General features: G+C 38.5%; 2 protein-coding genes across 2 annotated transcripts in view; one reads left to right on the top strand and one right to left on the bottom strand.

The window, feature by feature from the left end:
* The window catches only part of CD36 (CD36 molecule (CD36 blood group)), an 82,464-nt gene extending 69,609 nt beyond the window's left edge, over positions 1-12,855 (bottom strand). The window contains exon 1 of the mRNA XM_086696825.1: positions 12,819-12,855. The gene's annotated coding sequence lies outside the window, so the exon portion shown is untranslated. The remainder of the gene's footprint in view (positions 1-12,818) is intronic.
* GNAT3 (G protein subunit alpha transducin 3) overlaps positions 1-24,336 on the top strand; it is a 314,655-nt gene that overhangs the window by 155,078 nt on the left and 135,241 nt on the right. Inside the window, exon 2 of the mRNA XM_086696826.1 lies at positions 9,291-9,363. The gene's annotated coding sequence lies outside the window, so the exon portion shown is untranslated. The remainder of the gene's footprint in view (positions 1-9,290; positions 9,364-24,336) is intronic.

The following is a 24,336-nucleotide window of genomic DNA, read 5'->3' on the forward strand; positions in this document are numbered from 1 at the left end:
GGAAATCTTCTGAACTATTCTAGGCAGAAAAGTATATGGTCTGAATTATAGTGGGCTGGAGAAGAAGAAGTTGAGAAAGATTTCAGAAATACTTAGGAGAGATGGGGAGATATTTAGAAGGGAGCATGAAGAGCTAAGCCTTGGTGAATAAATAGCTAGGTTAAGGAGAAAAAAAAAAAAATCAAGAATGAGTCCCAGGTTTCAGGTCTAGTAACAAGATGAAAGAAAAGAATAGAAAGGAAATAATATAACTAGATGTGAGGGTGGGCTCAGGTTAGGCCCATTTTCATTTAATTAGCTCCAAGATCCTGGGACAGTTTCTTAATCTCTCCGTTTACTCACTGTTTTTGTTAATGTTTTTAACATTATTAATGTTTTTGTTAACTGTTAACCCACTACATATTAATGTTTTTGTTAACCCACTGTTAATGTTTATTTTTGAGAGAAAGAGAGAGAGAGAGGGAGGGAGGGAGGAACGGAGGGAGAGAGAGGGGCAGAGAAAGAGGGAGACACAGAATCCGAAGCAGGCTCCAAGCTCTGAGCTGTCCGCACAGAGCCTGATGCAGGGCTCGAACTTGTGAACCACAAGATCATGACCTGAGCTGAAATTGGATCCTTAACCAAATTAGCCACCCAGGTACCCGTTTACTCATTCTTAAAATGAGGATAACACAAGAATAAAATGGGAAGATGGCGGCATAGGAGGACGCTGGGCTCACCGCGCGTCCTGCTGATCACTTAGATTCCACCTACACCTGCCTAAATAACCCAGAAAACCGCCAGAGGATTAGCAGAACGGAGTCGCCGGAGCCAAGCGCAGACGAGAGGCCCACGGAAGAGGGTAGGAAGGGCGGAGAGGCGGTGCGCGCTCCACGGACTAGCGGGAGGGAGCCGGGGCGGAGGGGTGGCTCGCCGGCCAAGCAGAGCCCCCGAGTCTGGCTTGCAAAAAGCGGAGGGGCCTGACAGACTGTGTTCCGACAGCAAGCGCGACTTAGCGTCTGGGAGGTCATGAGTTAACAGCTCTGCTCAGAAAGCGGGAAGGCTGGAGGACAAAGGGAAGGAGAGCTGCTGAGCCCCCTGACGACAGAGCTCAGTTTGGTGGGGAACAAAGGCGCTAGCCAGCGCCATCTCCCCCGCCCATCCCCCAGCCAAAATCCCAAAGGGAACCAGTTCCTGCCAGGGAACTTGCTCGCTCCGCGCAAACACCCAACTCTGTGCTTCTGCGGAGCCAAACCTCCGGCAGCGGATCTGACTCCCTCCTGCTGCCACAGGGCCCCTCCTGAAGTGGATCACCTAAGGAGAAGCAAGCTAAGCCTGCCCCTCCTGCCCCTGTGCACCTTGCCTACCCACCCCAGCTAAGACGCCAGATCCCCAGCATCACAAGCCTGGCAGTGTGCAAGTAGCCCAGACAGGCCACCCCACCCCACAGTGAATCCCGCCCCTAGGAGAGGGGAAGAGAAGGCACACACCAGTCTGACTGTGGCCCCAGCGGTGGGCTGGGGGCAGACATCAGGTCTGACTGCGGCTCCGCCCAACAACTCCAGTTATACACCACAGCACAGGGGAAGTGCCCTGCAGGTCCTCACCATGCCAGGGACTATCCAAAATGACCAAGCGGAAGAATTCCCCTCAGAAGAATCTCCAGGAAATAACAACAGCTAATGAGCTGATCAAAAAGGATTTAAATAATATAACAGAAAGTGAATTTAGAATAATAGTCATAAAATTAATCGCTGGGCTTGAAAACAGTAGAGCTGACAGCAGAGAATCTCTTGCTACAGAGATCAAGGGACTAAGGAACAGTCACGAGGAGCTGAAAAACGCTTTAAACGAAATGCATAACAAAATGGAAACCACCACGGCTCGGATTGAAGAGGCAGAGGAGAGAATAGGTGAACTAGAAGATAAAGTTATGGAAAAAGAGGAAGCTGAGAAAAAGAGAGATAAAAAAATCCAGGAGTATGAGGGGAAAATTAGAGAACTAAGTGATACACTAAAAAGAAATAATCTACGCATAATTGGTATCCCAGAGGAGGAAGAGAGAGGGAAAGGTGCTGAAGGGGTACTTGAAGAAATCATAGCTGAGAACTTCCCTGAACTGGGGAAGGAAAAAGGCATTGAAATCCAAGAGGCACAGAGAACTCCCTTCAGACGTAACTTGAATCGATCTTCTGCACGACATATCATAGTGAAACTGGCAAAATACAAGGATAAAGAGAAAATTCTGAAAGCAGCAAGGGGTACACGTGCCCTCACATATAAAGGGAGACCTATAAGACTCGTGACTGATCTCTCTTTTGAAACTTGGCAGGCCAGAAAGAATTGGCATGAGATTTTCAGTGTGCTAGACAGAAAAAATATGCAGCCGAGAATCCTTTATCCAGCAAGTCTGTCATTTAGAATAGAAGGAGAGATAAAGGTCTTCCCAAACAAACAAAAACTGAAGGAATTTGTCACCACTAAACCAGCCCTACAAGAGATCCTAAGGGGGACCCTGTGAGACAAAGTACCAGAGACATCACTACAAGCATAAAACATACAGACATCACAATGACTCTAAACACATATCTTTCTATAATAACACTGAATGTAAATGGATTAAATGCGCCAACCAAAAGACATAGGGTATCAGAATGGATAAAAAAACAAGACCTATCTATTTGCTGTCTACAAGAGACTCATTTTAGACCTGAGGACACCTTTAGATTGAGAGTGAGGGGATGGAGAACTATTTATCATGCTACTGAAGCCAAAAGAAAGCTGGAGTAGCCATCCTTATATCAGACAAACTAGACTTTAAATTAAAGGCTGTAACAAGAGATGAAGAAGGACATTATATAATAGTGACAGGGTCTATCCATCAGGAAGAGCTAACAATTATAAATGTCTATGCGCCGAATACCGGAGCGCCCAAATATATAAAACAATTACTCATAAACATAAGCAACCTTATTGATAAGAATGTGGTAATTGCAGGGGACTTTAACACCCCACTTACAGAAATGGATAGATCATCTAGACACACGGTCAATAAAGAAACAAGGGCCCTGAATGAGACATTGGATCAGATGGACTTGACAGATCTATTTAGAACTCTGCATCCCAAAGCAACAGAATATACTTTCTTCTCGAGTGCACATGGAACATTCTCCAAGATAGATCATATACTGGGTCACAAAACAGCCCTTCATAAGTTTACAAGAATTGAAATCATACCATGCATACTTTCAGACCACAATGCTATGAAGCTTGAAATCAACCACAGAAAAAAGTCTGGAAAACCTCCAAAAGCATGGAGGTTAAAGAACACCCTACTAAGGAATGAGTGGGTCAACCAGGCAATTAGAGAAGAAATTAAAAAATATATGGAAACAAACGAAAATGAAAATACAACAATCCAAACGCTTTGGGATGCAGCGAAGGCAGTCCTGAGAGGAAAATACATTGCAATCCAGGCCTATCTCAAGAAACAAGAAAAATCCCAAATACAAAATCTAACAGCACACCTAAAGGAAATAGAAGCAGAACAGCAAAGGCAGCCTAAACCCAGCAGAAGAGGAGAAATAATAAAGATCAGAGCAGAAATAAACAATATAGAATCTAAAAAAACTGTAGAGCAGATCAACGAAACCAAGAGTTGGTTTTTTGAAAAAATAAACAAAATTGACAAACCTCTAGCCAGGCTTCTCAAAAAGAAAAGGGAGGGGCGCCTGGGTGGCGCAGTCGGTTGAGCGTCCGACTTCAGCCAGGTCACGATCTCGCGGTCCGTGAGTTCGAGCCCCGCGTCGGGCTCTGGGCTGACGGCTCAGAGCCTGGAGCCTGTTTCCGATTCTGTGTCTCCCTCTCTCTCTGCCCCTCCCCCGTTCATGCTCTGTCTCTCTCTGTCCCAAAAATAAATAAAAAAAGTTGAAAAAAAAATTTTTAAAAAAAAAGAAAAGGGAGATGACCCAAATAGATAAAATCATGAATGAAAATGGAATGATTACAACCAATCCCTCAGAGATACAAACAATTATCAGGGAATACTATGAAAAATTATATGCCAACAAATTGGACAACCTGGAAGAAATGGACAAATTCCTGAACACCCACACTCTTCCAAAACTCAATCAGGAGGAAATAGAAAGCTTGAACAGACCCATCACCAGCGAAGAAATTGAATCGGTTATCAAAAATCTCCCAACAAATAAGAGTCCAGGACCAGATGGCTTCCCAGGGGAGTTCTACCAGACGTTTAAAGCAGAGATAATACCTATCCTTCTCAAGCTATTCCAAGAAATAGAAAGGGAAGGAAAACCTCCAGACTCATTCTATGAAACCAGTATTACTTTGATTCCTAAACCAGACAGAGACCCAGTAAAAAAAAGAGAACTACAGGCCAATATCCCTGATGAATATGGATGCAAAAATTCTCAATAAGATACTAGCAAATCGAATTCAACGGCATATAAAAAGAATTATTCACCATGATCAAGTGGGATTCATTCCTGGGATGCAGGGCTGGTTCAACATTCACAAATCAATCAACGTGATACATCACATTAATAAAAAAAAAAAGAGAAAAACCATATGATCCTGTCAATCGATGCAGAAAAGGCCTTTGACAAAATCCAGCACCCTTTCTTAATAAAAACCCTTGAGAAAGTCGGGATAGAAGGAACATACTTAAAGATCATCAAAGCCATTTATGAAAAGCCCACAGCTAACATCATCCTCAACGGGGAAAAACTGAGAGCTTTTTCCCTGAGATCAGGAACACGACAGGGATGCCCACTCTCACCGCTCTTGTTTAACATAGTGCTGGAAGTTCTAGCATCAGCAATCAGACAACAAAAGGAAATCAAAGGCATCAAAATTGGCAAAGATGAAGTCAAGCTTTCGCTTTTTGCAGATGACATGATATTATACATGGAAAATCCGATAGACTCCACCAAAAGTCTGCTAGAACTGATACATGAATTCAGCAAAGTTGCAGGATACAAAATCAATGTACAGAAATCAGTTGCATTCTTATACACTAACAATGAAGCAACAGAAAGACAAATAAAGAAACTGATCCCATTCACAATTGCACCAAGAAGCATAAAATACCTAGGAATAAATCTAACCAAAGATGTAAAGGATCTGTATGCTGAAAACTAACTATAGAAAGCTTATGAAGGTAATTGAAGAAGATTTAAAGAAATGGAAAGACATTCCCTGCTCATGGATTGGAAGAATAAATATTGTCAAAATGTCAATACTACCCAAAGCTATCTACACATTCAATGCAATCCCAATCAAAATTGCACCAGCATTCTTCTCGAAACTAGAACAAGCCATCCTAAAATTCATATGGAACCACAAAAGGCCCCGAATAGCCAAAGTAATTTTGAAGAAGAAGACGAAAGCAGGAGGCATCACAATCCCAGACTTTAGCCTCTACTACAAAGCTGTCATCATCAAGACAGCATGGTATTGGCACAAAAACAGACATATAGACCAATGGAATAGAATAGAAACCCCAGAACTAGACCCACAAACGTATGGCCAACTCATCTTTGACAAAGCAGGAAAGAACATCCAATGGAAAAAAGACAGTCTCTTTAACAAATGGTGCTGGGAGAACTGGACAGCAACATGCAGAAGGTTGAAACTAGACCACTTTCTCACACCATTCACAAAAATAAACTCAAAATGGATAAAGGACCTGAATGTGAGACAGGAAACCATCAAAACCTTAGAGGAGAAAGCAGGAAAAGACCTCTCTGACCTCAGCCGTAGCAATCTCTTACTCGACACATCCCCAAAGGCAAGGGAATTAAAAGCAAAAGTGAATTCCTGGGACCTTATGAAGATAAAAAGCTTCTGCACAGCAAAGGAAACAACCAACAACACTAAAAGGCAACCAACGGAATGGGAAAAGATATTTGCAAATGACATATCGGACAAAGGGCTAGTCTCCAAAATCTATAAAGAGCTCACCAAACTCCACACCCGAAAAGCAAATAACCCAGTGAAGAAATGGGCACAAAACATGAATAGACACTTCTCTAAAGAAGACATCCGGATGGCCAACAGGCACATGAAAAGATGTTCAGCGTCGCTCCTTATCAGGGAAATACAAATCAAAACCACACTCAGGTATCACCTCACGCCAGTCAGAGTGGCCAAAATGAACAAATCAGGAGACTATAGATGCTGGAGAGGATGTGGAGAAACGGGAACCCTCTTGCACTGTTGGTGGGAATGCAAATTGGTGCAGCCGCTCTGGAAAGCAGTGTGGAGGTTCCTCAGAAAATTAAAAATAGACCTACCCTATGACCCAGCAATAGCACTGCTAGGAATTTATCCAAGGGACACAGGAGTACTGATGCATAGGGGCACTTGTACCCCAATGTTCATAGCAGCACTCTCAACAATAGCCAAATTATGGAAAGAGCCTAAATGTCCATCAACTGATGAATGGATAAAGAAATTGTGGTTTATATACACAATGGAATACTACGTGGCAATGAGAAAAAATGAAATATGGCCTTTTGTAGCAACGTGGATGGAACTGGAGAGTGTGATGCTAAGTGAAATAAGCCATACAGAGAAAGACAGATACCATATGGTTTCACTCTTATGTGGATCCTGAGAAACTTAACAGGAACCCATGGGGGAGGGGAAGGAAAAAAAAAAAAAAAGAGGTTAGAGTGGGAGAGAGCCAAAGCATAAGAGACTGTTGAGAACTGAGAACAAACTAAGGGTTGATGGGGGGTGGGAGGGAGGAGAGGGTGGGTGATGGGTATTGAGGAGGGCACCTTTTGGGATGAGCACTGGGTGTTGTATGGAAACCAATTTGACAATAAATTTCATATATAAAAAAAAATAAATAAAAAAATAAAATGAGGATAACATTAGACATGTTTTAATTATTTTGACAATTAAATAATAGTTAACCCTTCTAAGCACTTATCATGTACAAGGAAGACACTTGAGTAAGTATCTTGCATACAGTCACTCGCTTACTTTAAACAACTGCCCTATGAAGTAAGTACTTTTATAATCCCTATATTACAGATTAAGCAAAGGCACAGAGAGGTTTACCATCTTGCCCAAGGCCACGGAGCTGGGAAGTGACCGATCCAAATTTCAAACCTCTTCAATCTGACTATAGAGAGGGTGCTTCAGCCAATGTTTACAGTGCCTCTCATTAAATACTAACCATTTCATATAATTATTATCAGAGTGGTTATAATCTCTGGTTTCACTGGCAGGATATACTTAACTATTTAACCTATCCATTTGTTTGAAAAGTATTTGCAGAGTATATGGATGTACATATATTTTACTAAACACCAGGATAAATTCAAGTATGATGTCACACCTATCTTGGGGCTGATTACAGTTTAATTTTGAACATAAAATGCGTATCGTGAAACACAAAACCAGATTATGTTTTTAAAGGGGTCAGATACTTTTGACATAAGACATAAAGCATCCACAGTGGGACCTTGACTAGCAGGCACTGGGGCCAAGAGATGTAGATTTGGGTTCTCTGCAAAATACAGACTATTGGTGAAACTGTAAAAGTTGATGAGGTCACCTAACAGATATTGGCGGGGAAGGGGACCCTAGAAAAACTGCAAACAGGGGGACTGCCAATCCAATGCCTAGGGAAGCGCATAAAACTCATTTAATGTCTATGGGCTTTGGGATTCTCACTTATAAAATTAGCGGATCTTGGTTTGAGAGTATGTTAAGAACTATTCCGACTTCTAAGGTTTGCAGTTTTTGCTGTGAACAAATGTAAACATCGGGAGAGCCACCGAAAGTCAACTTCCAGCTTTAAACCTCAGAAAAAAGCCAAGCTTCATAGCTGTTGCTTTGCCATGGTAAATAATTAGTAAGTAGTTTTCTTTTCACAAAAGACCATTCAGTTAGTTTCAATTGCTTTTATTTTAGAGGATTTCAGCTTCAGAAATGTTCTTGCCGTTACTATGTACAGAAGTTCTGTGTGGGAGATTTTAGAGAGAAAACAAAATGGCACCTTTATTCCTTAAGAGGAATATTAATGGGGTAGAGAAGATAATGGGCACAATTATAGTAAGCTTCCTGCAGTATGCCTCTTCATAGCAAGGTTTACTTTTTTCCTTGCCTAATCCTATTGTTTCCTGACTTCATTTGGTAAAACGTAAAATGTTACTGAGTTATCATAATAGGAGTGCAGAGTACAGACGCAATACACAGAGGTTTGGAAGACTGAAGGAAGAAACTTGCAAGATGCTCTCAGTAAAGTCACAGAGGAACACTGACCAAGGGGCTGAGGAAGACAACAGATGATTACCACCCCTCTACCACTAGCTGGCCACAGCTTCCAACCCCAGGGAAGGTTTTGGGGTTCTGTGTGACTAGACTGGCAAACAACTATTATGCATGTTGTGATTTCTCATAAAGTGTGAGAAGAGAAATCATAACTTGTACCTGGGGCCAGGTTAGAAAATCTTGAAGATGGCCAGTGGACCCTGAGTAGAACTGACAGTGCTGTTTTTCTCTAGCTTTATCCAAAACGTGGCACACAGAGTAAAGACATCTCTAAGGCTGAATGCAGAAGCAAGCACATCTAAGTTTTGCATGCAGACTGTGGGGGGAAGATGTGGAGGGTGGAGGAAGAAGACTAAGAAATCAGTGGTATTAGGTGAAATAAATGAGGTCCATGGACCTGACCCACTTAGAGATAATCAGTGAAAGGTGAACATTGGAGTTAGAAAAGATTTAGACATAATTTTGAATAGATGAATAAAATCTAGCTATTGAGTGCTTACTACGTGTCAGGCACTGGGCAATGTCGATGATACCCGGTTGACAAATGACCCCTGCCTCCCTGAAGTTTATAGCCCAGCCCAAGAGCTGTCTCTAGGGAATAGCAAAGGTCTGTACCCAGTGCCCTGATCACTGTGCATACCCTTATCACAGCATGTGTCCTCCTGCACTGTAATTGCCCCTCCACGTGTCTGCTTAGATCTAACTTTTGACCGAGCAGCTCTTAGAAGCATGAGGCTCCTAGAGATGAGAGGTTTCTGTAAAAACTAGAGGTCTTCCCCACTTCCCCTCCAAGAGACTGAGCTAAAATTTGGATGTGTGCCTGTTCCCCATTTCATATTGATTATTTCAACAAAAAGTAACCCTTAAGAGCTATTAAACCCTATTAAATAGGCTATTAAAGCTTAGGGTGCACACTCAGTTATGTTAGTGTATTTGGAAGGGGTTTCCATGTGCTTTATGTAAGTTACTCAGCATTTTCAATATGCCTTTTTCATTTGTAGGGGCAATGGCAAGAAGCTGAGAGCAGGCAGAGGAGGCAACTGTGCCCATCATCTTCCTTCTAATTCTGTAAAGGTAACAGTCACCTATTCAGCCTATCTTCTTCAGGAGATGGATGGTTCATTAAGTGGTTTGCTTGTGTGCATGGTGGGGAAAATGTCCACAAAATCATCCTACATCTTTATCATTTACTAACAGTTTTTTTTTTAACTTTCATCAAAAGATTTCATTCCATATAAACAAAATTTAGAACAACCACCTGTAAAAAGATCCAGGATCCTTATAAACATCCAGCAAAAAATTGTTAATAATGTTCTCCAGAGCCTACAACTGTCCTACATACAGTGAATGCTCATCCGTATGTATTTTAACAAATGCATCAATGAATAAGTGACTCTGAAAGACAGTTGACTCCATCACGTATTCAAAATAGGTTTGCTGTTTTAGGGTTCGCTCTTAAGGCAAGAATATTTGTTGAAAAGATCCCGCTCACTTACTACAAATTTATGCCTTCTCTAAAAAGATCTTGTGCTTAGGGTCCGTACTATGGGACCACTGTAGTGAATAAACTAACTTTTATTATTTCATGTCTAAAGCTTCCTGGATTGAGATACAAGAAGGACACTCTACCCTGGCTCCTATTACATTTCAAAGAGTAATAATGAAATTCCAGAATAGAGCAAAATGAGCCTCTGCCTGCATTTCTATTGCACTGTGTTCTTAATTTTTAAAACTATGACATGAATACTAATATCCTTTCCAATTTCCTAAAAATTAACATGGGAGAAATGTAACATTTATATTTGGAAGATTTAATGAGGGAAGCAAAATTAAGAGATGAAACTAGTAGTTCTTTTTAAAGCGCTGTTCTTATTCCACTTGTAAACTTCACAAGCATTCAAGGAAAAACAATGCTTTTCTATTTGGGGGCACTCTGGAGTCCTTGGTGAATGGAGCCAAGCTGTCTGCTATGCCCCTCAATAATGCTTGCCAACCTTCTGTCATTTCCTCTGTGAGATGACAGTGTTTGTGTGACAAAGGTCTCTAGGTATATTTCAAAACATTTTACACAACAGCGTACCAACAAACACCTTAAAAGTGTTAATCATTTTCCACACAGCTAAATTTGTCAGAAGACACAAAACAAAATCCATCTTACCAATCTTCAAAAAGAAATGGCTGGTAAGTTCACTGGGGAGCCAGTGGCATACTCAAAGCCTTTTGTAAAAGTTTAGTGTCTTAGTCAATTTCTGCCCTTTGATACAACACAGCAAACAGTAAGACTAATTATTTACTAAACTAGGTTTCTTTTTATATTCTCTGTGCACTTGTGCTAGTTTTAGACAGTTTCATTTTCCTGATGAACAACAGTTCATTGTTTGTCATGGAAGAATCACTCTTAACCTGGAATTATTTAGGATTCCAGGACCCTGATAAAAACACAGTGTCCCTCCTCCACCTGCGATAGCTCCCCGTTCCTCACTGCCCACCACTCCTTTGAAGCTGTACTGAAGCTATAGTAAAGCGGTGATGCGCTTTGCAGTTTTCATCAGAAGAGCAATAAAAAACAACCAACCATGGGGTGCCTGGGTGGCTCAGTCGGTTAAGCGTCAGACTTGGGCTCAGGTCATGATCTCACAGTCCGTGAGTTTGAGCCCTGCGTGGGGCTCTGTGCTGACAGCTCAGATCCTGGAGCCTGCTTCGGATTCTGTGTCTCCCTCTCTGTCTGACCCTCCCCAGTTCATGCTCTGATTCTCTCTGTCTCAAAAATAAATAAACGTTAAAAAAAAATTTTAAAGAAAACTACCAATTAAAAAAAATTTTCCCTTTTCATACATTTTAAAGCATTTTTTTAATTTCAGAAATCTGTGAAATTTAGCTAACAAAAACTAAGAAGATTAAATTCCTTAATGAGTAATCTTAATTAGCAGTTGGTGCCAAAAGCAAAATTAGCCAGTCACATTAACATCAGTAGATTATTATGTATTTCTCCACTCCAAAAAAACAAAACAAAACATATTTTTCCATTTGATTGGCCTACTCTGCAGTCTTACATGGTCTTTGCCACTGATTTGTTAGCCACTGGAAAGCTTTTTTTTTGTTTGTTTCCTTTTTTTGCCTGACAATGATTCTTCTGAGTTCAAGAGCTTACCTTTTCCCAGGTGACAATTGTTTTATTATCCTCAGTTGTTTGCTTTCTTCCTTAAACTCTCAGAACAGTTAGCTGCAAAGTTGTCATTGTCTTTTACAAAGGGATCTGATTCCAAATAATTAGTGTTTGTGTTGTACATCATTTGAAAATATTTCTCCTTCCCTTGCCAAGATTACAGGAGTCTCATGTATTGCCTCACAAATCCCACTTTCATTATTTAGTCAGGTATACCTGAGAAAAACACAGGCTGCCTTTTCCTTTTCACCTGATCCGCATCCCATCTGAGTTCTGGGCTCTCACACAGGAAGGGAACAGGAAGTTGACACTTTTGTAAGTATCAGTGCAGAATGCTTTCCCCAGAATTCAGCACAGCTTCAAGCAACCATTTCTTCAAAGAATACAAGGAAATGATCTTCTTTAAAAGGTAAAGAATTCTACCCAGTTCATTTTGAGACTTTGCAAAATAACGTGGGGAGTCACAGGTTACTGATTTCAATCAGCATCTGGTTTTGTCTCTAAATGAGTATGTCGCTAAGTTTCCTTTCTGCATAAGTTACTCCTCTATCATTCTTTGCAGTGTTTTCTGGCCTTATATAGCCATACTATGAAACACACCGTGTAACAAAGTTCTGCTATGTGACAAAACCCCCTCCCTCCAAAATAAGATATGCAGTGCCCACAGTCACTACAGTTTGTATGACCACTAATGATCAATATGTTTATATATGGAAAGATTATTTTCTTCTTTCCTTCTAAGAGTCAGTTTGTTTAGAGGATTGGGTATGTTAAATTAGTTCTTAAATATACTTGTTAGTCATGACAATGTGCCAAAAAACATTTTCAGAATATCATGAACAAAGATCCTTCAACTTCTAGTCTCAGTTAAAATAAAGTTTTTCCAATTTGGAAGAGAAAAATTTAATTGGGCTTTACAGTGTCCTTTTCAAAAGGTTATTTTAAAAATGCTATAAGAAGGCAAATAGCAATTTAAATAAGAACTCAGTCTAGATCAGGACAAGCCATATCAACTTAGAGAATCTGAGGGAATAAGATTGCCAGTAATATTATACTTTTGATAAGAATTCTACATTTTCTGATACTTTCGAAATAAAAGCCAGGAAATGTGCAAATGGGAATTTCATAGGATGAATTTAGACACTAGTGGAAATGTTAAATTTAAGTGTCAAGAGTCTATTCATCTATTTCATTGAAAGCTTACAAATGTTAAAAGAAGCATCATAGATGAAATTATTCCAACAGATAATATTTATCTTCCTAAACAGCTAAAAATAATAATTATTAATACCTGCCCGATGATAACCCATCAACAACAAAGACCTTAACAGTCAGACCCCTAAACAAAAGTGATTTTGCTCACCAACTTCTAGGGGAGCTGGCTTGTCTCGATGTAGGATCTGAAGTCAGCTTCAGAGAGACTGTGGTAGGAGGAGACGCAGAAAATAAACACATGATTTCCACAGCGCAGCAGCTGAGAACTCAAAAATGAGGCACGGGGTCTTGGCCATTCATCTGTCTTTAAGGTTATCCTGACATCTGAAAGCCATTGACAGCCTGAGCCTTCCAGCACTTCAGGCGCATGCCTGACACAAGATAAATATAGATCCCAGACACCTGAGCCAGACGGAAGGAACGTTAGCTTGAAAAATCTCATTCATTTTGTGCCTCAGTTGAGGAAAATAAAACCATTAATCCTTTTCCTGTTAAAACCTGTTATACCCCTTAAAAAATAGCTTCAGTGCTTATGAAACATGAGGATTCAAATAATCATTAATAATCAATTCGCTTCTCTCCATAATTACCATCTGTGGGATAGTATAGAGACAGGCTCAAATTCTCCTTTCCTGGTGAAGTATAAAAGAAACATAACAGTGAACATTAAGAATTATTTTCTCAGTTGTTTATTTTTTTAAAGGATCTTTGGCAGGTGAGTCCTTAAATGTGAGCATCTATTTGGTAAACTTTCTAGTATCTTTTCTCCTATTCCTGCAGGTAGTGATTTGGTCCTTTTATTGTTTGCCTCAATTATGGAGCCAGAAAGTGTCATCCATTGCCAGGTGCTTTGGTTTAAGTTAAACTTTTGGTATAGTTGTATAATGTAGCTAATTTAAATTGAATTTTGCTTAGTAGTCTTTGTAAACATATAAATGAAGTTACCTTCAGCCTGAGAAGCTATGATTAAAATTCTTACTCTGAAGATATAATGGCAAGATTTCTAACAATAAATCACTCTCTGGGACTCATAATTTAAGGATCTCTAATTCTATATTTGAACAAATCGAACAGAGGAACTAGGAAAGCCATACTGCTCCCCTGAGATTTTGAGGTATTAAATGTTTTAACCAATAGTATGTTTTACTGAACGGCATTAAAGAAAAATAATGGATTTTGGGTTACCACTTTCTAAATGAAGCTGATCTGTAACTAGTCGTACCGACCATCCCAGAAGGGAGAATGATTCTTTTTTCAATTTACCAAAACTAGTGTTTTTGTATTTTAATAATAGGTCCCATGTATTGAGAACTGTCCATGTTCTTGGCACTTTGCTAAGTAGATATCATATCATTTTATTCTCTTTTCCTAATCCAAAAGTATCCTTTCAAATCAAGTTAATATTTTTATGTTCCATTTTACGGAGTAGAAAACTAGAACTTAAATGGTAGATTTTGACAATGGCTGCTAATAAGTGGTTCATATAAGAGTCTAACTGAAAGTACATTGTTTTCCCATCATACAATACAGTTTCAGGTTAAAAATGAGTATCATCCATACTTTATCTGTATCAGATTACCCATCCTGTGAGTAATTCCAAGGCTTCTTTCTTTATTTAAGACAAAGTTAGGGAAAATACAGAAATGTTCCCTGTGGAGTATTGCTATGACACCAGAAAATCCCCAGAAGCATTATGTTTCCAGCACAAGGAAAATATAGATCTGTAAGGCATGACTCTAGCCAGAAATATTTCTCATCTCTTGCATTTCTCTTTTTTGACAACTCGTCCTCATTAATTTTTTTAAGTTTATTTTTGAGAGAGCGAGAGAGAGCAGGAGAGGGTAGGGGGAAGGAGACAGAGAATCCTAAGTAGGCTCCACACTGAGAGTGTGGAGCCCAAAGCTGGGCTTGAACCCATGAAACCATGCGTTCATGACCTGAAATCAAGAGTTGGATGCTTAACTGACTGAGCCACCCAGATGCCCCATGTCCTCTTGATTTTGTGTAAGCAGAGTTTGACCTTCCAGAGCTGATGGCCATTTCTCAGCCATAATAGCATGTCTGCCAGTTAGAGATTGGATGAACAGCATAGAGGAGGGATATCCATGTGGCAGAGTCAGCTGGTAAGGTCAGGTAGCCAATACCAGGGAAATTTTGCATGAGAAAGTGAGGGGGTCACGTTCTCAACTATCATAAAATGTGACCCTGTTCATTGAAAAAAAGTATTGTTCTATGTGTGCAAAGCATTTTTTCCATGAAACTAAAAGCTTATTAATAAAATATCTTATCAAAGAACTGAGAAGACAAATCAGTGAACTCAGGATCACAACATATTTTCTACGAATCACAATGAATATCAGAATGCCTTCAACATTCTAAGCACCATCATCTTGAAATATGGATTATGTCCTATAAATAAGAATAAGAAAGTCTGAGTTTCCTTTCTATGAATTATATATTCATTGTCATTCAATTGTTCACTCCCTGCTAGACACCAACTTACGAGTAGTGGTGAGGGAAAGGAAGGAATAGTGGTGGAGTGAACTAAAAAAAAATGACTCTGGCTCTGGGATAATGAAGAAGGACAAGATCTCTGAACCCTTCATCCAGAGAATCATCAGGAATTTTCTTAACCAACTATCTTCAAAATTAAACATTTCGTCACAGAATGTCAAAACCAAGACTTTCTTTTCCTCCCAAATCAGTTGTTTTTCAAGTGTGGATGAACCGAAATTTTTATTTATGTTTTTATTTTTGTTTTTTTAATATGAAATTTATTGTCAAATTGGTTTCCATACAACACCCAGTGCTCTTCCCAACAGGTGCCCTCCTCAATGCGCATCACCCACTTTCCCCTCCCTCCCACCCCCCATCAACCCTCAGTTTATTCTCAGTTTTTAAGAGTCTCTTATGGTTTGGCTCCCTCCCTCTGTAATTTTTTTTTCTTCCCCTCCCCCATGGTCTTCTGTTAAGTTTATCAGGATCCACATAAGAGTGAAAACATATGGTATTGGTCTTTCTCTGTATGAGTTATTTCACTTAGCATAACACTCTCCAGTTCCATCCACGGTGCTACAAAAGGCCATATTTCATTCTTTCTCATTGCCACATAGTATTCCATTGTGTACATAAACCACAATTTCTTTATCCATTCATCAGTTGATGGACATTTAGGCTCTTTTCATAATTTGGCTATTGTTGAGAGTGCTGCTATAAACATTGGGGTACAAGTGCCCCTATGCATCAGCACTCCTGTATCCCTTGGGTGAATTCCTAGCAGTGCTATTGCTGGGTCATAGGGTAGTTGTATTCTTAACTTTGGGGGGAACCTCCACACTGTTTTCCAGAGTTGCTGCACCAGTTTACATTCCGTCCAACAGTGCAAGAGGGTTCCCGTTTCTCCACATCCTCTCCAGTATCTATAGTCTCCAGAATTGGACCCACAAAAGTATGGCCAACTAATCTTTGACAAAGAGGAAAGAATATCCAATGGAAAAAAGACAGTCTCTTTAACAAACAGTGCTGGGAGAACTGGACAGCAACATGCAGAAGAATGAAATTAGACCACTTTCTTACACCAACCACAAAAATAACCCAAGATGGATAAAGAACCTGAATGTGAGACAGGAAACCATCAAAACCTTAGAGGAGAAAGCAGGAAAACACCTCTCTGACCTAAGCCACAGCAACTTCTTACTTGACACATCTCCAAAGGCAAGGGAATTAAAAGCAAAAATGAACTATTAGAACCCCATGAAGATAAAAAGCTTCTGCACTGCAAAGGAAACAGTCAACAAAACTAAAAGGCGACCAACAGAATGGGAAAAGATATTTGCAAATGACATATCAGACAAAGGGCTAATATCCAAAATCTATAAAGAACTCACCAAACTCCATACCCAAAAAACAAATAATCCAGTGAAGAAATGGGCAGAAGACATGAATAGACACTTCTCTAAAGAAGACATCCAGGCACAAGAAAAGATGCTCAATGTTCCTCCTCATCAGAGAAATACAAATCAAAACCACACTGAGGTATCACCTCACACCAGTCAGAGTGGCTATAATGAACAAATCATGAACCTAAATTTTTAAACCAGACAAAACCAAAACCTCTTCTGATTTTGGTTGCATACTGCATGGCAGAACTTTAAGGCATTAAAGTTGAACCCATAATCCTGCTGTTAATAATAGCTGTTAACAGCTGTTGATACTGTTCCCCGCAAGATGTTATTATGGAATTTCCCATTTCTTTGTGAAAATCTTTTCTCCAAACAAGCAGTTCATCTCAAAATAAGATATGCAAAGCATCATCAATACAGTGGCATTGTCTCTCCCTCTCAACAACTCCCAATCATATGTCTCTGATGCCTCTGGGTGCTATTCTTCCAGATATCTTTCTTCTCTATCCAATCAGCATCATCCAGTGGGCTTCATCAAGTATTAATAACAGTACTGACTTCATCCTTAAGCATGCCATGCTGAGTATGTTTAGGACTTTTAAATTAATAATATGCTTGAAAAAAATTCTCTTCAGAGAAACTCAAATTTTAAATCAAAGATTTGTCCCTTATTTCATATTTCTGTCCATTGTGTAAGAGTTAACAGTAAAGCGTTTTTGAATCCCTGGCTCTGTAACATAACAGGGAAAGAACAGTTTGTGGCCTTGTTGGGGAAATTTGGCATAAACCCCTGTACACACTTGAAAACAATGAAAATATTCAAGACACTTCAACACATTAACCTTGCTAACTTGTTTTTAGGAAAAACGTATTTGGAAAACGCCCTTGGATTATTATCAGCTTACTTAATGTGTATTTTCAGGATCTGAAAGACATTTTGAGGCTCATTTGTAACTGATTCTATTATCAGACTCTTCTTACTAGAGTTTTGTTTGTCTGTTTGCTTTCCCATGTTAGCATGTAATGAATAATTTCACTCAAAGACCTTCTCCATAAGGAGCATTTACCTGTAGGAAAGCTATGAAAAGACTTCACAGTAAACTTCTCTTGCTCTCCTCAAATCTGTATGTGTGTGAGATGCTTTTATTCTGAACATCAGCTTAGGGTAAAGATTTTCTTACCATTTATTCTCGAAACTAACTTTAGGAGAGAATTCTAGCTCTGTTATTCAAAAGTAATGAGGATCAGTCATAATTTATACTATTAAAAATAATATAACAGAGTGGTTCTCTTTGCTTTTTTTTTAAGTCTTTGAAGCTTCAAATTACTGCTAAATTTCATAGCCTTATTTTTATCTCCCTTCCAATGTCATCTGCATTAATTATAAAAGTTTTGTCAAGAATTTACATGAAATATTATAGCCCCAGCATTCTTCCTGTTTAAGTTGGATTGGTCATCATTTAATCATTTGTTAATTCAACAGCAAGATATATTGAAATCTTGTTGATGTATACAGGATTGTGCTTCTCCTTTGGGGGAAAATGGCTAATTAAGAGCCAAGCTTTGGGCTCTCAAGTATCTTATTGTTTAGTGAAGGAAAACAAGCATGATTTAACAAATCATAATGCATTATCATAAACTGTGATAAATAATGAAAGTGTCATTGTGATAAGCTAAACTGAACAGAGAGGTTTCTCTAATATACATATATATGTATATATTATATATATATGTATGATCATATATATGTGTGTATATGTATATATTATATATATGTATGATCATATATATGTGTGTATATAAATTGTAAGCATTTGTTTATATATAGATATGGATATATATCTATATACAGGTATATACATATTATTTAAGAAACTGTGTGTGTGTGTGTGTGTGTGTGTGTGTGTGTGTGTGTGTTATTTATCAGGGAAGCTACTCTGACCTCTCAGCTTTATCTTATCACAATGTAACATCCCTTCTCAATTTATTCCAGTTTACTTCAGTTTATGGTTGTATATTAGGATTTCTTAAATAATGCCTGACTTTTTTCACTAAACAATACTTGGGAGCACAAACTTTGGCTTTTTATTTATCACTGAGCTCAAATGTATATAGATATACATCACATACATACAGACACACACTAATTTCTAAGAGTGAGTATAAATTTTAAGAAGCAGCAGATTAGGGAAGCATTCAGAGGTAAGAAGCCAGCAACTGTAAGCCCCCTGCCATGGACAGGAAAGAAGAAGGACAATGTGGCTGGATGAGCGAGGATAGGGAAAAGTAAAAGGAGATGATGCAGAGGGGTTAGGAAAGAGCCAGATATCATAGATATTTGCAGGGATTTACCCCAAGAACAATGGGAAGACTTTGAAGAATTTAAAGAGAGATACATGATTGAATCTCAATTACATTAAAAAAACAAATTCTGATAGCATCATGGCTGCTGGGATCGAAGAGAGGTAGGAATGGATGTGGGGAAACTAGTTAGGGAGTTATTACTGACTTGAATGGTCACATGACCAAAAATGGATGTAGGAAAAATGGAGGAAAATATCCACATAGATTTAAAAAAATATTTGGAAGGTATAATCAACAGATTTTGATGATGCTAGTAGTTGTGGTGTACGAAGAAAGGGGCAGAATAATTCATTGAGGAAGTCTTTAAATTGAAGCTATTCCAAAAATCATTCTGCACCCTATCATGAACACTTACTCTACAGATAACGTGAGAATACATCTAGCTCAGTGATTGGCCCAGAGCTAATGCTGAAATAAGATTTCTTGAATTAAAGATAGTATAAATGAAGAGATCAATGAGTGGAATTAAGTACAATGTGAGCAGAAGTGAATGGTTATATTGTAACATCATCTATCTTTTTTGTGTTTGTTTAGGTTATCCTAGGAAGTTTTCCCAAAGCTATGACACAAGACACAAAGTGACACCTTAGAGACTAGAAATTCATGGGATTGTTAGTTCTAACAGAAGAGGAACCAAAAAAGCCCCTGAAAGAATCCAGTACTAAAAGGAAATTTAAAGTGACTAGAGAAACTGTGCAAGTGTCTTGCATACATGTGGCTATGTCTGTAGAGCCTGTAATCTAATGGAAACTTGGGTCCCCCTGGACCAAGAGCAAATATTATCCACAGAACATAAAGTCCTTCTTCCAGCACAACAAAACAACAGGCTGGTAGCCAATTATGGTTAGCAGCTAAGCAGATGTCCCATCAGTTTTTAAAACCAGACAGAGCCTTGGTAGTTGTAATTATTACTTCCATGTTGTAGCACTTTCTGTTTGTAGTATTTTGTTTTGATGTTATCACATAATAATCAGCTAATAATCAAGCAACCTTTAGTACTTTCTTGGTGAGCAATTGTACAAAGCAGTGTCTAGTACACTGTAGTGGAATCCTCTTTAAGAGAAATGGGAGGATTAAATAAGACTATCCTGAGTCAGTCAGAAGGTTCGAACAAAGTTCTGGAATTAAGACCGCCACTCTTCAGATCACAGTTCACATGATTCTTTTTTTTCTCTGTGTCTTTTTTTTTTTTTTTCATGTAAAGATCTGATACCCAGTTTCTTAACTGTCCTTTTCCTGTCCATTTTTGGATTGCCCTTGCTCTGTCTGCATTCTCAATGTAGGCATCTAAGAAGGTCTAGGCCTATCCCTGTTCTTTTCCTCTTATATCTTCTCTTCCTTGGCAACTCTATGAGCTTGATTTAGCACCTTTCCAGTTAATCCCCAAATCTATTTTTTACCCCAAACTTCTATCTTAATAGTAAGTTTAGTTAGCATTTTGAGAATTCTCTATATACTAACACAGTGTCTGTATTATGTCATGTAATTTAAAAAAAAAAAAAACTTTGAAGATAAAACTAATACTTACCATTTAACAAGTTGAAATGGAAGTTTAGTAATGTTAAGTTAGCTGCTTCATGGTTAGAGTGCTCCAGGTAGCCAGATTTGAGTTCCTCTCTCCATAGATTCAAATCTTGAGCTGGGAGATACTGTTCTGTAATTGACCCACAGTGATATAATACTCTTGCATTTCTGTGGACATCTCTACCCCGCTGCCCTAAACATACGTCTCCACGTCCCTATCTCTGAGACTGTGCCCCCAGTCTCTGCACTTATATCATTGTGCTTCCTGTCACTCAGCCTGAAACTGCTGCCCATGCACCCCATCATCTTCCAGTCCCTAACAATTCTAACTTCACCATGTATCTTCCGTTTGTCTCCTGTGTTCCATTTTAACTGTCTCTACCCAAGTCAGGTTTCTATTCCAACCTACCTTGACTATTGCCATGGTCTCCTAATTGACCTTCTTGCATGCAGAATTACTCCTCTCTCATTTATCCTTCCTACTGCTTATAGATTAATCTTCTAAAAACAAATTAGATTTTATGACTTATTTATTTACAATAAAACATTAATTGTACCCACTGCCCAGAGAATGGACTTTAACGTCTTTAGACCACCATTGAAGGCTCTCAACTATCATTTCTGTTCCTGCATGAAGTCTGTCCTTCAGGGAAATGGTCTCTGCATTCTCACCTTGCATTTCCCACTGCTTCAGGTATTTCCTTTAGAATTTTTGATGTTCTACTTAAATGTTACTCTTCAAAATCAATGAATCCTTTAACATGGTGTGTATACTGGAAGCCTTAAAAAACAACATGCTCAATTTCCATCCCAGACAAATTAAATCAGAATTAATGAATACTCCCATGTTTAAAAATTACTGTTAATGCTGCTATTAGCCCATATGGTTACTTTGTGCAAATGAAAGGAACCACTTCTTCAAGACACTCTGCTGCACTCTGCAAGAAAAGTGCCATATTATATATATATATAATACATATATATATGTATATATATATAATATTTCTTATACCATAATATTTGTATTTATATATAATTTATCACATATACGGTGTAAATGGTACCCCTTAGTATTGTTCAGTGTACAATAAGCATTACCATATGTAGCAGCCCACAGTACTCCTGCTTCAAAATTCAATGAAAGCCTCTCCTCTCTGTCATGTCTTCATCAATTCCCGTTGGCATAAGCTTTTCCTATATTGACCTCCCATAGTATTGTATGTGACCCTTTACTTCCCTGTAAACTTAAATCTTATTTTATTATACTTAGCATACATATTTAATCTCTTTGATGACCTTGAGGGCTTATTTCATTTAAATTTAATCCATATTAAATTTAATTAATAAATTAAATAAGTCCCTAGATTCTAACCAGTTGTTTAATGAGTATTATACAAATCATAGTTTTAGAAAGAAAGATCTCTAATTGGCAAATGTGGTAGTTTTGCCGCCCCCCTTTGCAGTGTACCTATTTCTAAAAACGATAAACAACATAAGATCCATGGATACATGAAATAAATAAATAACAAAGGCAACTGTGAAGGAGGAAAGATGGATTTATCCCAAAAGCCAATCTGAGGAATTAGTTAGTTCATTCAAGTCAAGCTTGGTATCTCCTGACAGCCAGGCTCACAAGGGAATGCTGATGTGTATCACAGCTTTCATCCTAAAAGAAAACTTACAGTCCTTCAGAAGACATCAAACTTCTTCATGTACTGTAAGTTAATTTAATTAAGTAGACATTATGAGATAGACATTAAAAGGGACAGTGTCTCCAAAGAGCTCTAACAAAAGGTTGAGAAGTAGAAAATATCTTCAAAGGTTCAGAATCTAAAAGACTTCATAGGGGGGTTCCTGGCTGGCTTAGTTGGTAGATTATGCGACTCTTGATCTTGAGGTCATGAGCTTGAGTTCCAGATGGGGTGTGAAGCCTACTCAAAACAAAACACAAAAGACCTCCTATGGTTTTGATGTTGACCACTGCTTCATGCCTGTCTCTTACTATGTCCCACTTCATGGACTTTGGTGAAACCATACAGGCCTTCCTGGAACATGCCAGACTACATCTGGACCTTCCACAGCTGTTCCCTCTACTTAAAACCCTCTTCTCCAAGATACTTGTGTGCTGGTTCTGCTTCCTTTCTTCATTCAGCTCCTTGGCCCAAATGTTACCTCTCTCAGGGCCAATGTGTTTGAACTACTAATTTCTCATCATACTGTATCTTCCAACCCTCTTTATTCCATTTATTATGCTTCCTGATTTTCCAAAATATCTATTTGGTATTTTTTAAGTTTTTAGTATCCACCATATGCAAATGTAAACTCCTTGAGGCCAGGGAATTTTCACTGTCTTGCTTACTGCCATATTCCATGCTGCTTAGAATACTACATAGCACACAAAAGGCATACTGGAAATATTTACTAACATGTTAAATGAACTATTTGTCATATATTTATTTATCACATTAGCCCACAACTAAAATGTTTAAAATTGAAAATTGAACCCTAAGTCCCTGAAAGAATTTCTGTGGAGGAAAGAATATTTATATTTCATGAAATAGCTTTCATGTTTTTGTTTTGTTTTGTTTTGTTTTGAATACAAGAAATGATGAGAATTAATAACAACAAAACAAGACAATACAAAAAAAATCTTAACGAGTTATTTCTCTATTGCTTCATAACACATTACCACAAACTTAGTGGCTTAAAGAAGTACCTATTTATTATCTCACAGTTGTGTATTTTAAAAGTCTGGGCAGGGGGCTGTTGAATTCTCTTCTGAGATAGTCACATGGATGAAATCAAGGTTTTTGTTGGGCTACATTTTCAGTTTGGGGTCATCTTCTACTCTCATGTGTTTGTTGGGCAAAATGAGTTCCTTGTGGTTGTAGGACTAAGGCTCATGCTTCCTTGCTTGTTATTGGCTAGAGATTGTCCTCAGCTCCTAGAGGCTGCCCTCAGACTCTAACTGTATGTGGCCCTCTTGCAACACAGTAGCTTACTTCTTGAAAACAGCAAGAGAATCTCTCACACTGGAAATCTGTCTCTTTTTAAGGCCTCCCTCTGATTGATTCCCTTCAATTTTGCAATAAAACATACTATCACTGGAGTGAAAATTACAATATTCACAGGGACAGGAAATCATATAAGGTGTGTATATCAGGACCAGGAATATTGGGGGCCTTCATGGAATCCTGTCTCCTGCACTTAATATGCTATTATCACAAAGTAAGTCCAACCAAATTTGTTACTATTAACATTCAGAAGAATAGATAGGGAAAATGCTGTTTACCTCACCTTTATTATATTTTTCTTGGTTATCTGTGACCAGTGATCTTTGATGTTATTATTGTAATTGTTTTGGGGTGTCACAAACCACCATATAAAACACCAAACTTAATTGATAAATGTTTATGTTCTGGCTGCTTCATTGACCAGCTGTTTCTGGTTTCTCTCCCTCTCTTAGGGCCTCGCTGTTCCCTGGGACACAATAATATTGAAATTAGGCCAATTAATAACCCTGCTCACAATCACAGATTTCATGATACATTACAAAACTATAGTAATCAAAACAGTATGATACTGGTACAAAAATAGACCGATCAGTAGGACAGGGTAGAGAGCCCAGAAACAGACCCATACTTGTAAGGCCAATTTATCTACAACAAAGGAGGGAAGAATATACAATGGGGAAAAGACAGTCTTTTCAATACATATTGTTGAGAAAACTGGACAGCTATGTACAAAAAAAAAAAAATGAAATTGGACCACTTTCTTCTTACACCATATACAAAAATAAATTAAAAATGAATTAATGACCTAAATGTGAGACCTGAAAGCATGAAAGTCCTAAAAGAAAAATACTCAATAATCTCT

Source organism: Puma concolor, chromosome A2 (assembly GCF_028749965.1).
Source record: "Puma concolor isolate L17-30 chromosome A2, mPumCon1.1.hap2, whole genome shotgun sequence".
NCBI classification, from domain to species: domain Eukaryota; kingdom Metazoa; phylum Chordata; class Mammalia; order Carnivora; family Felidae; genus Puma; species Puma concolor.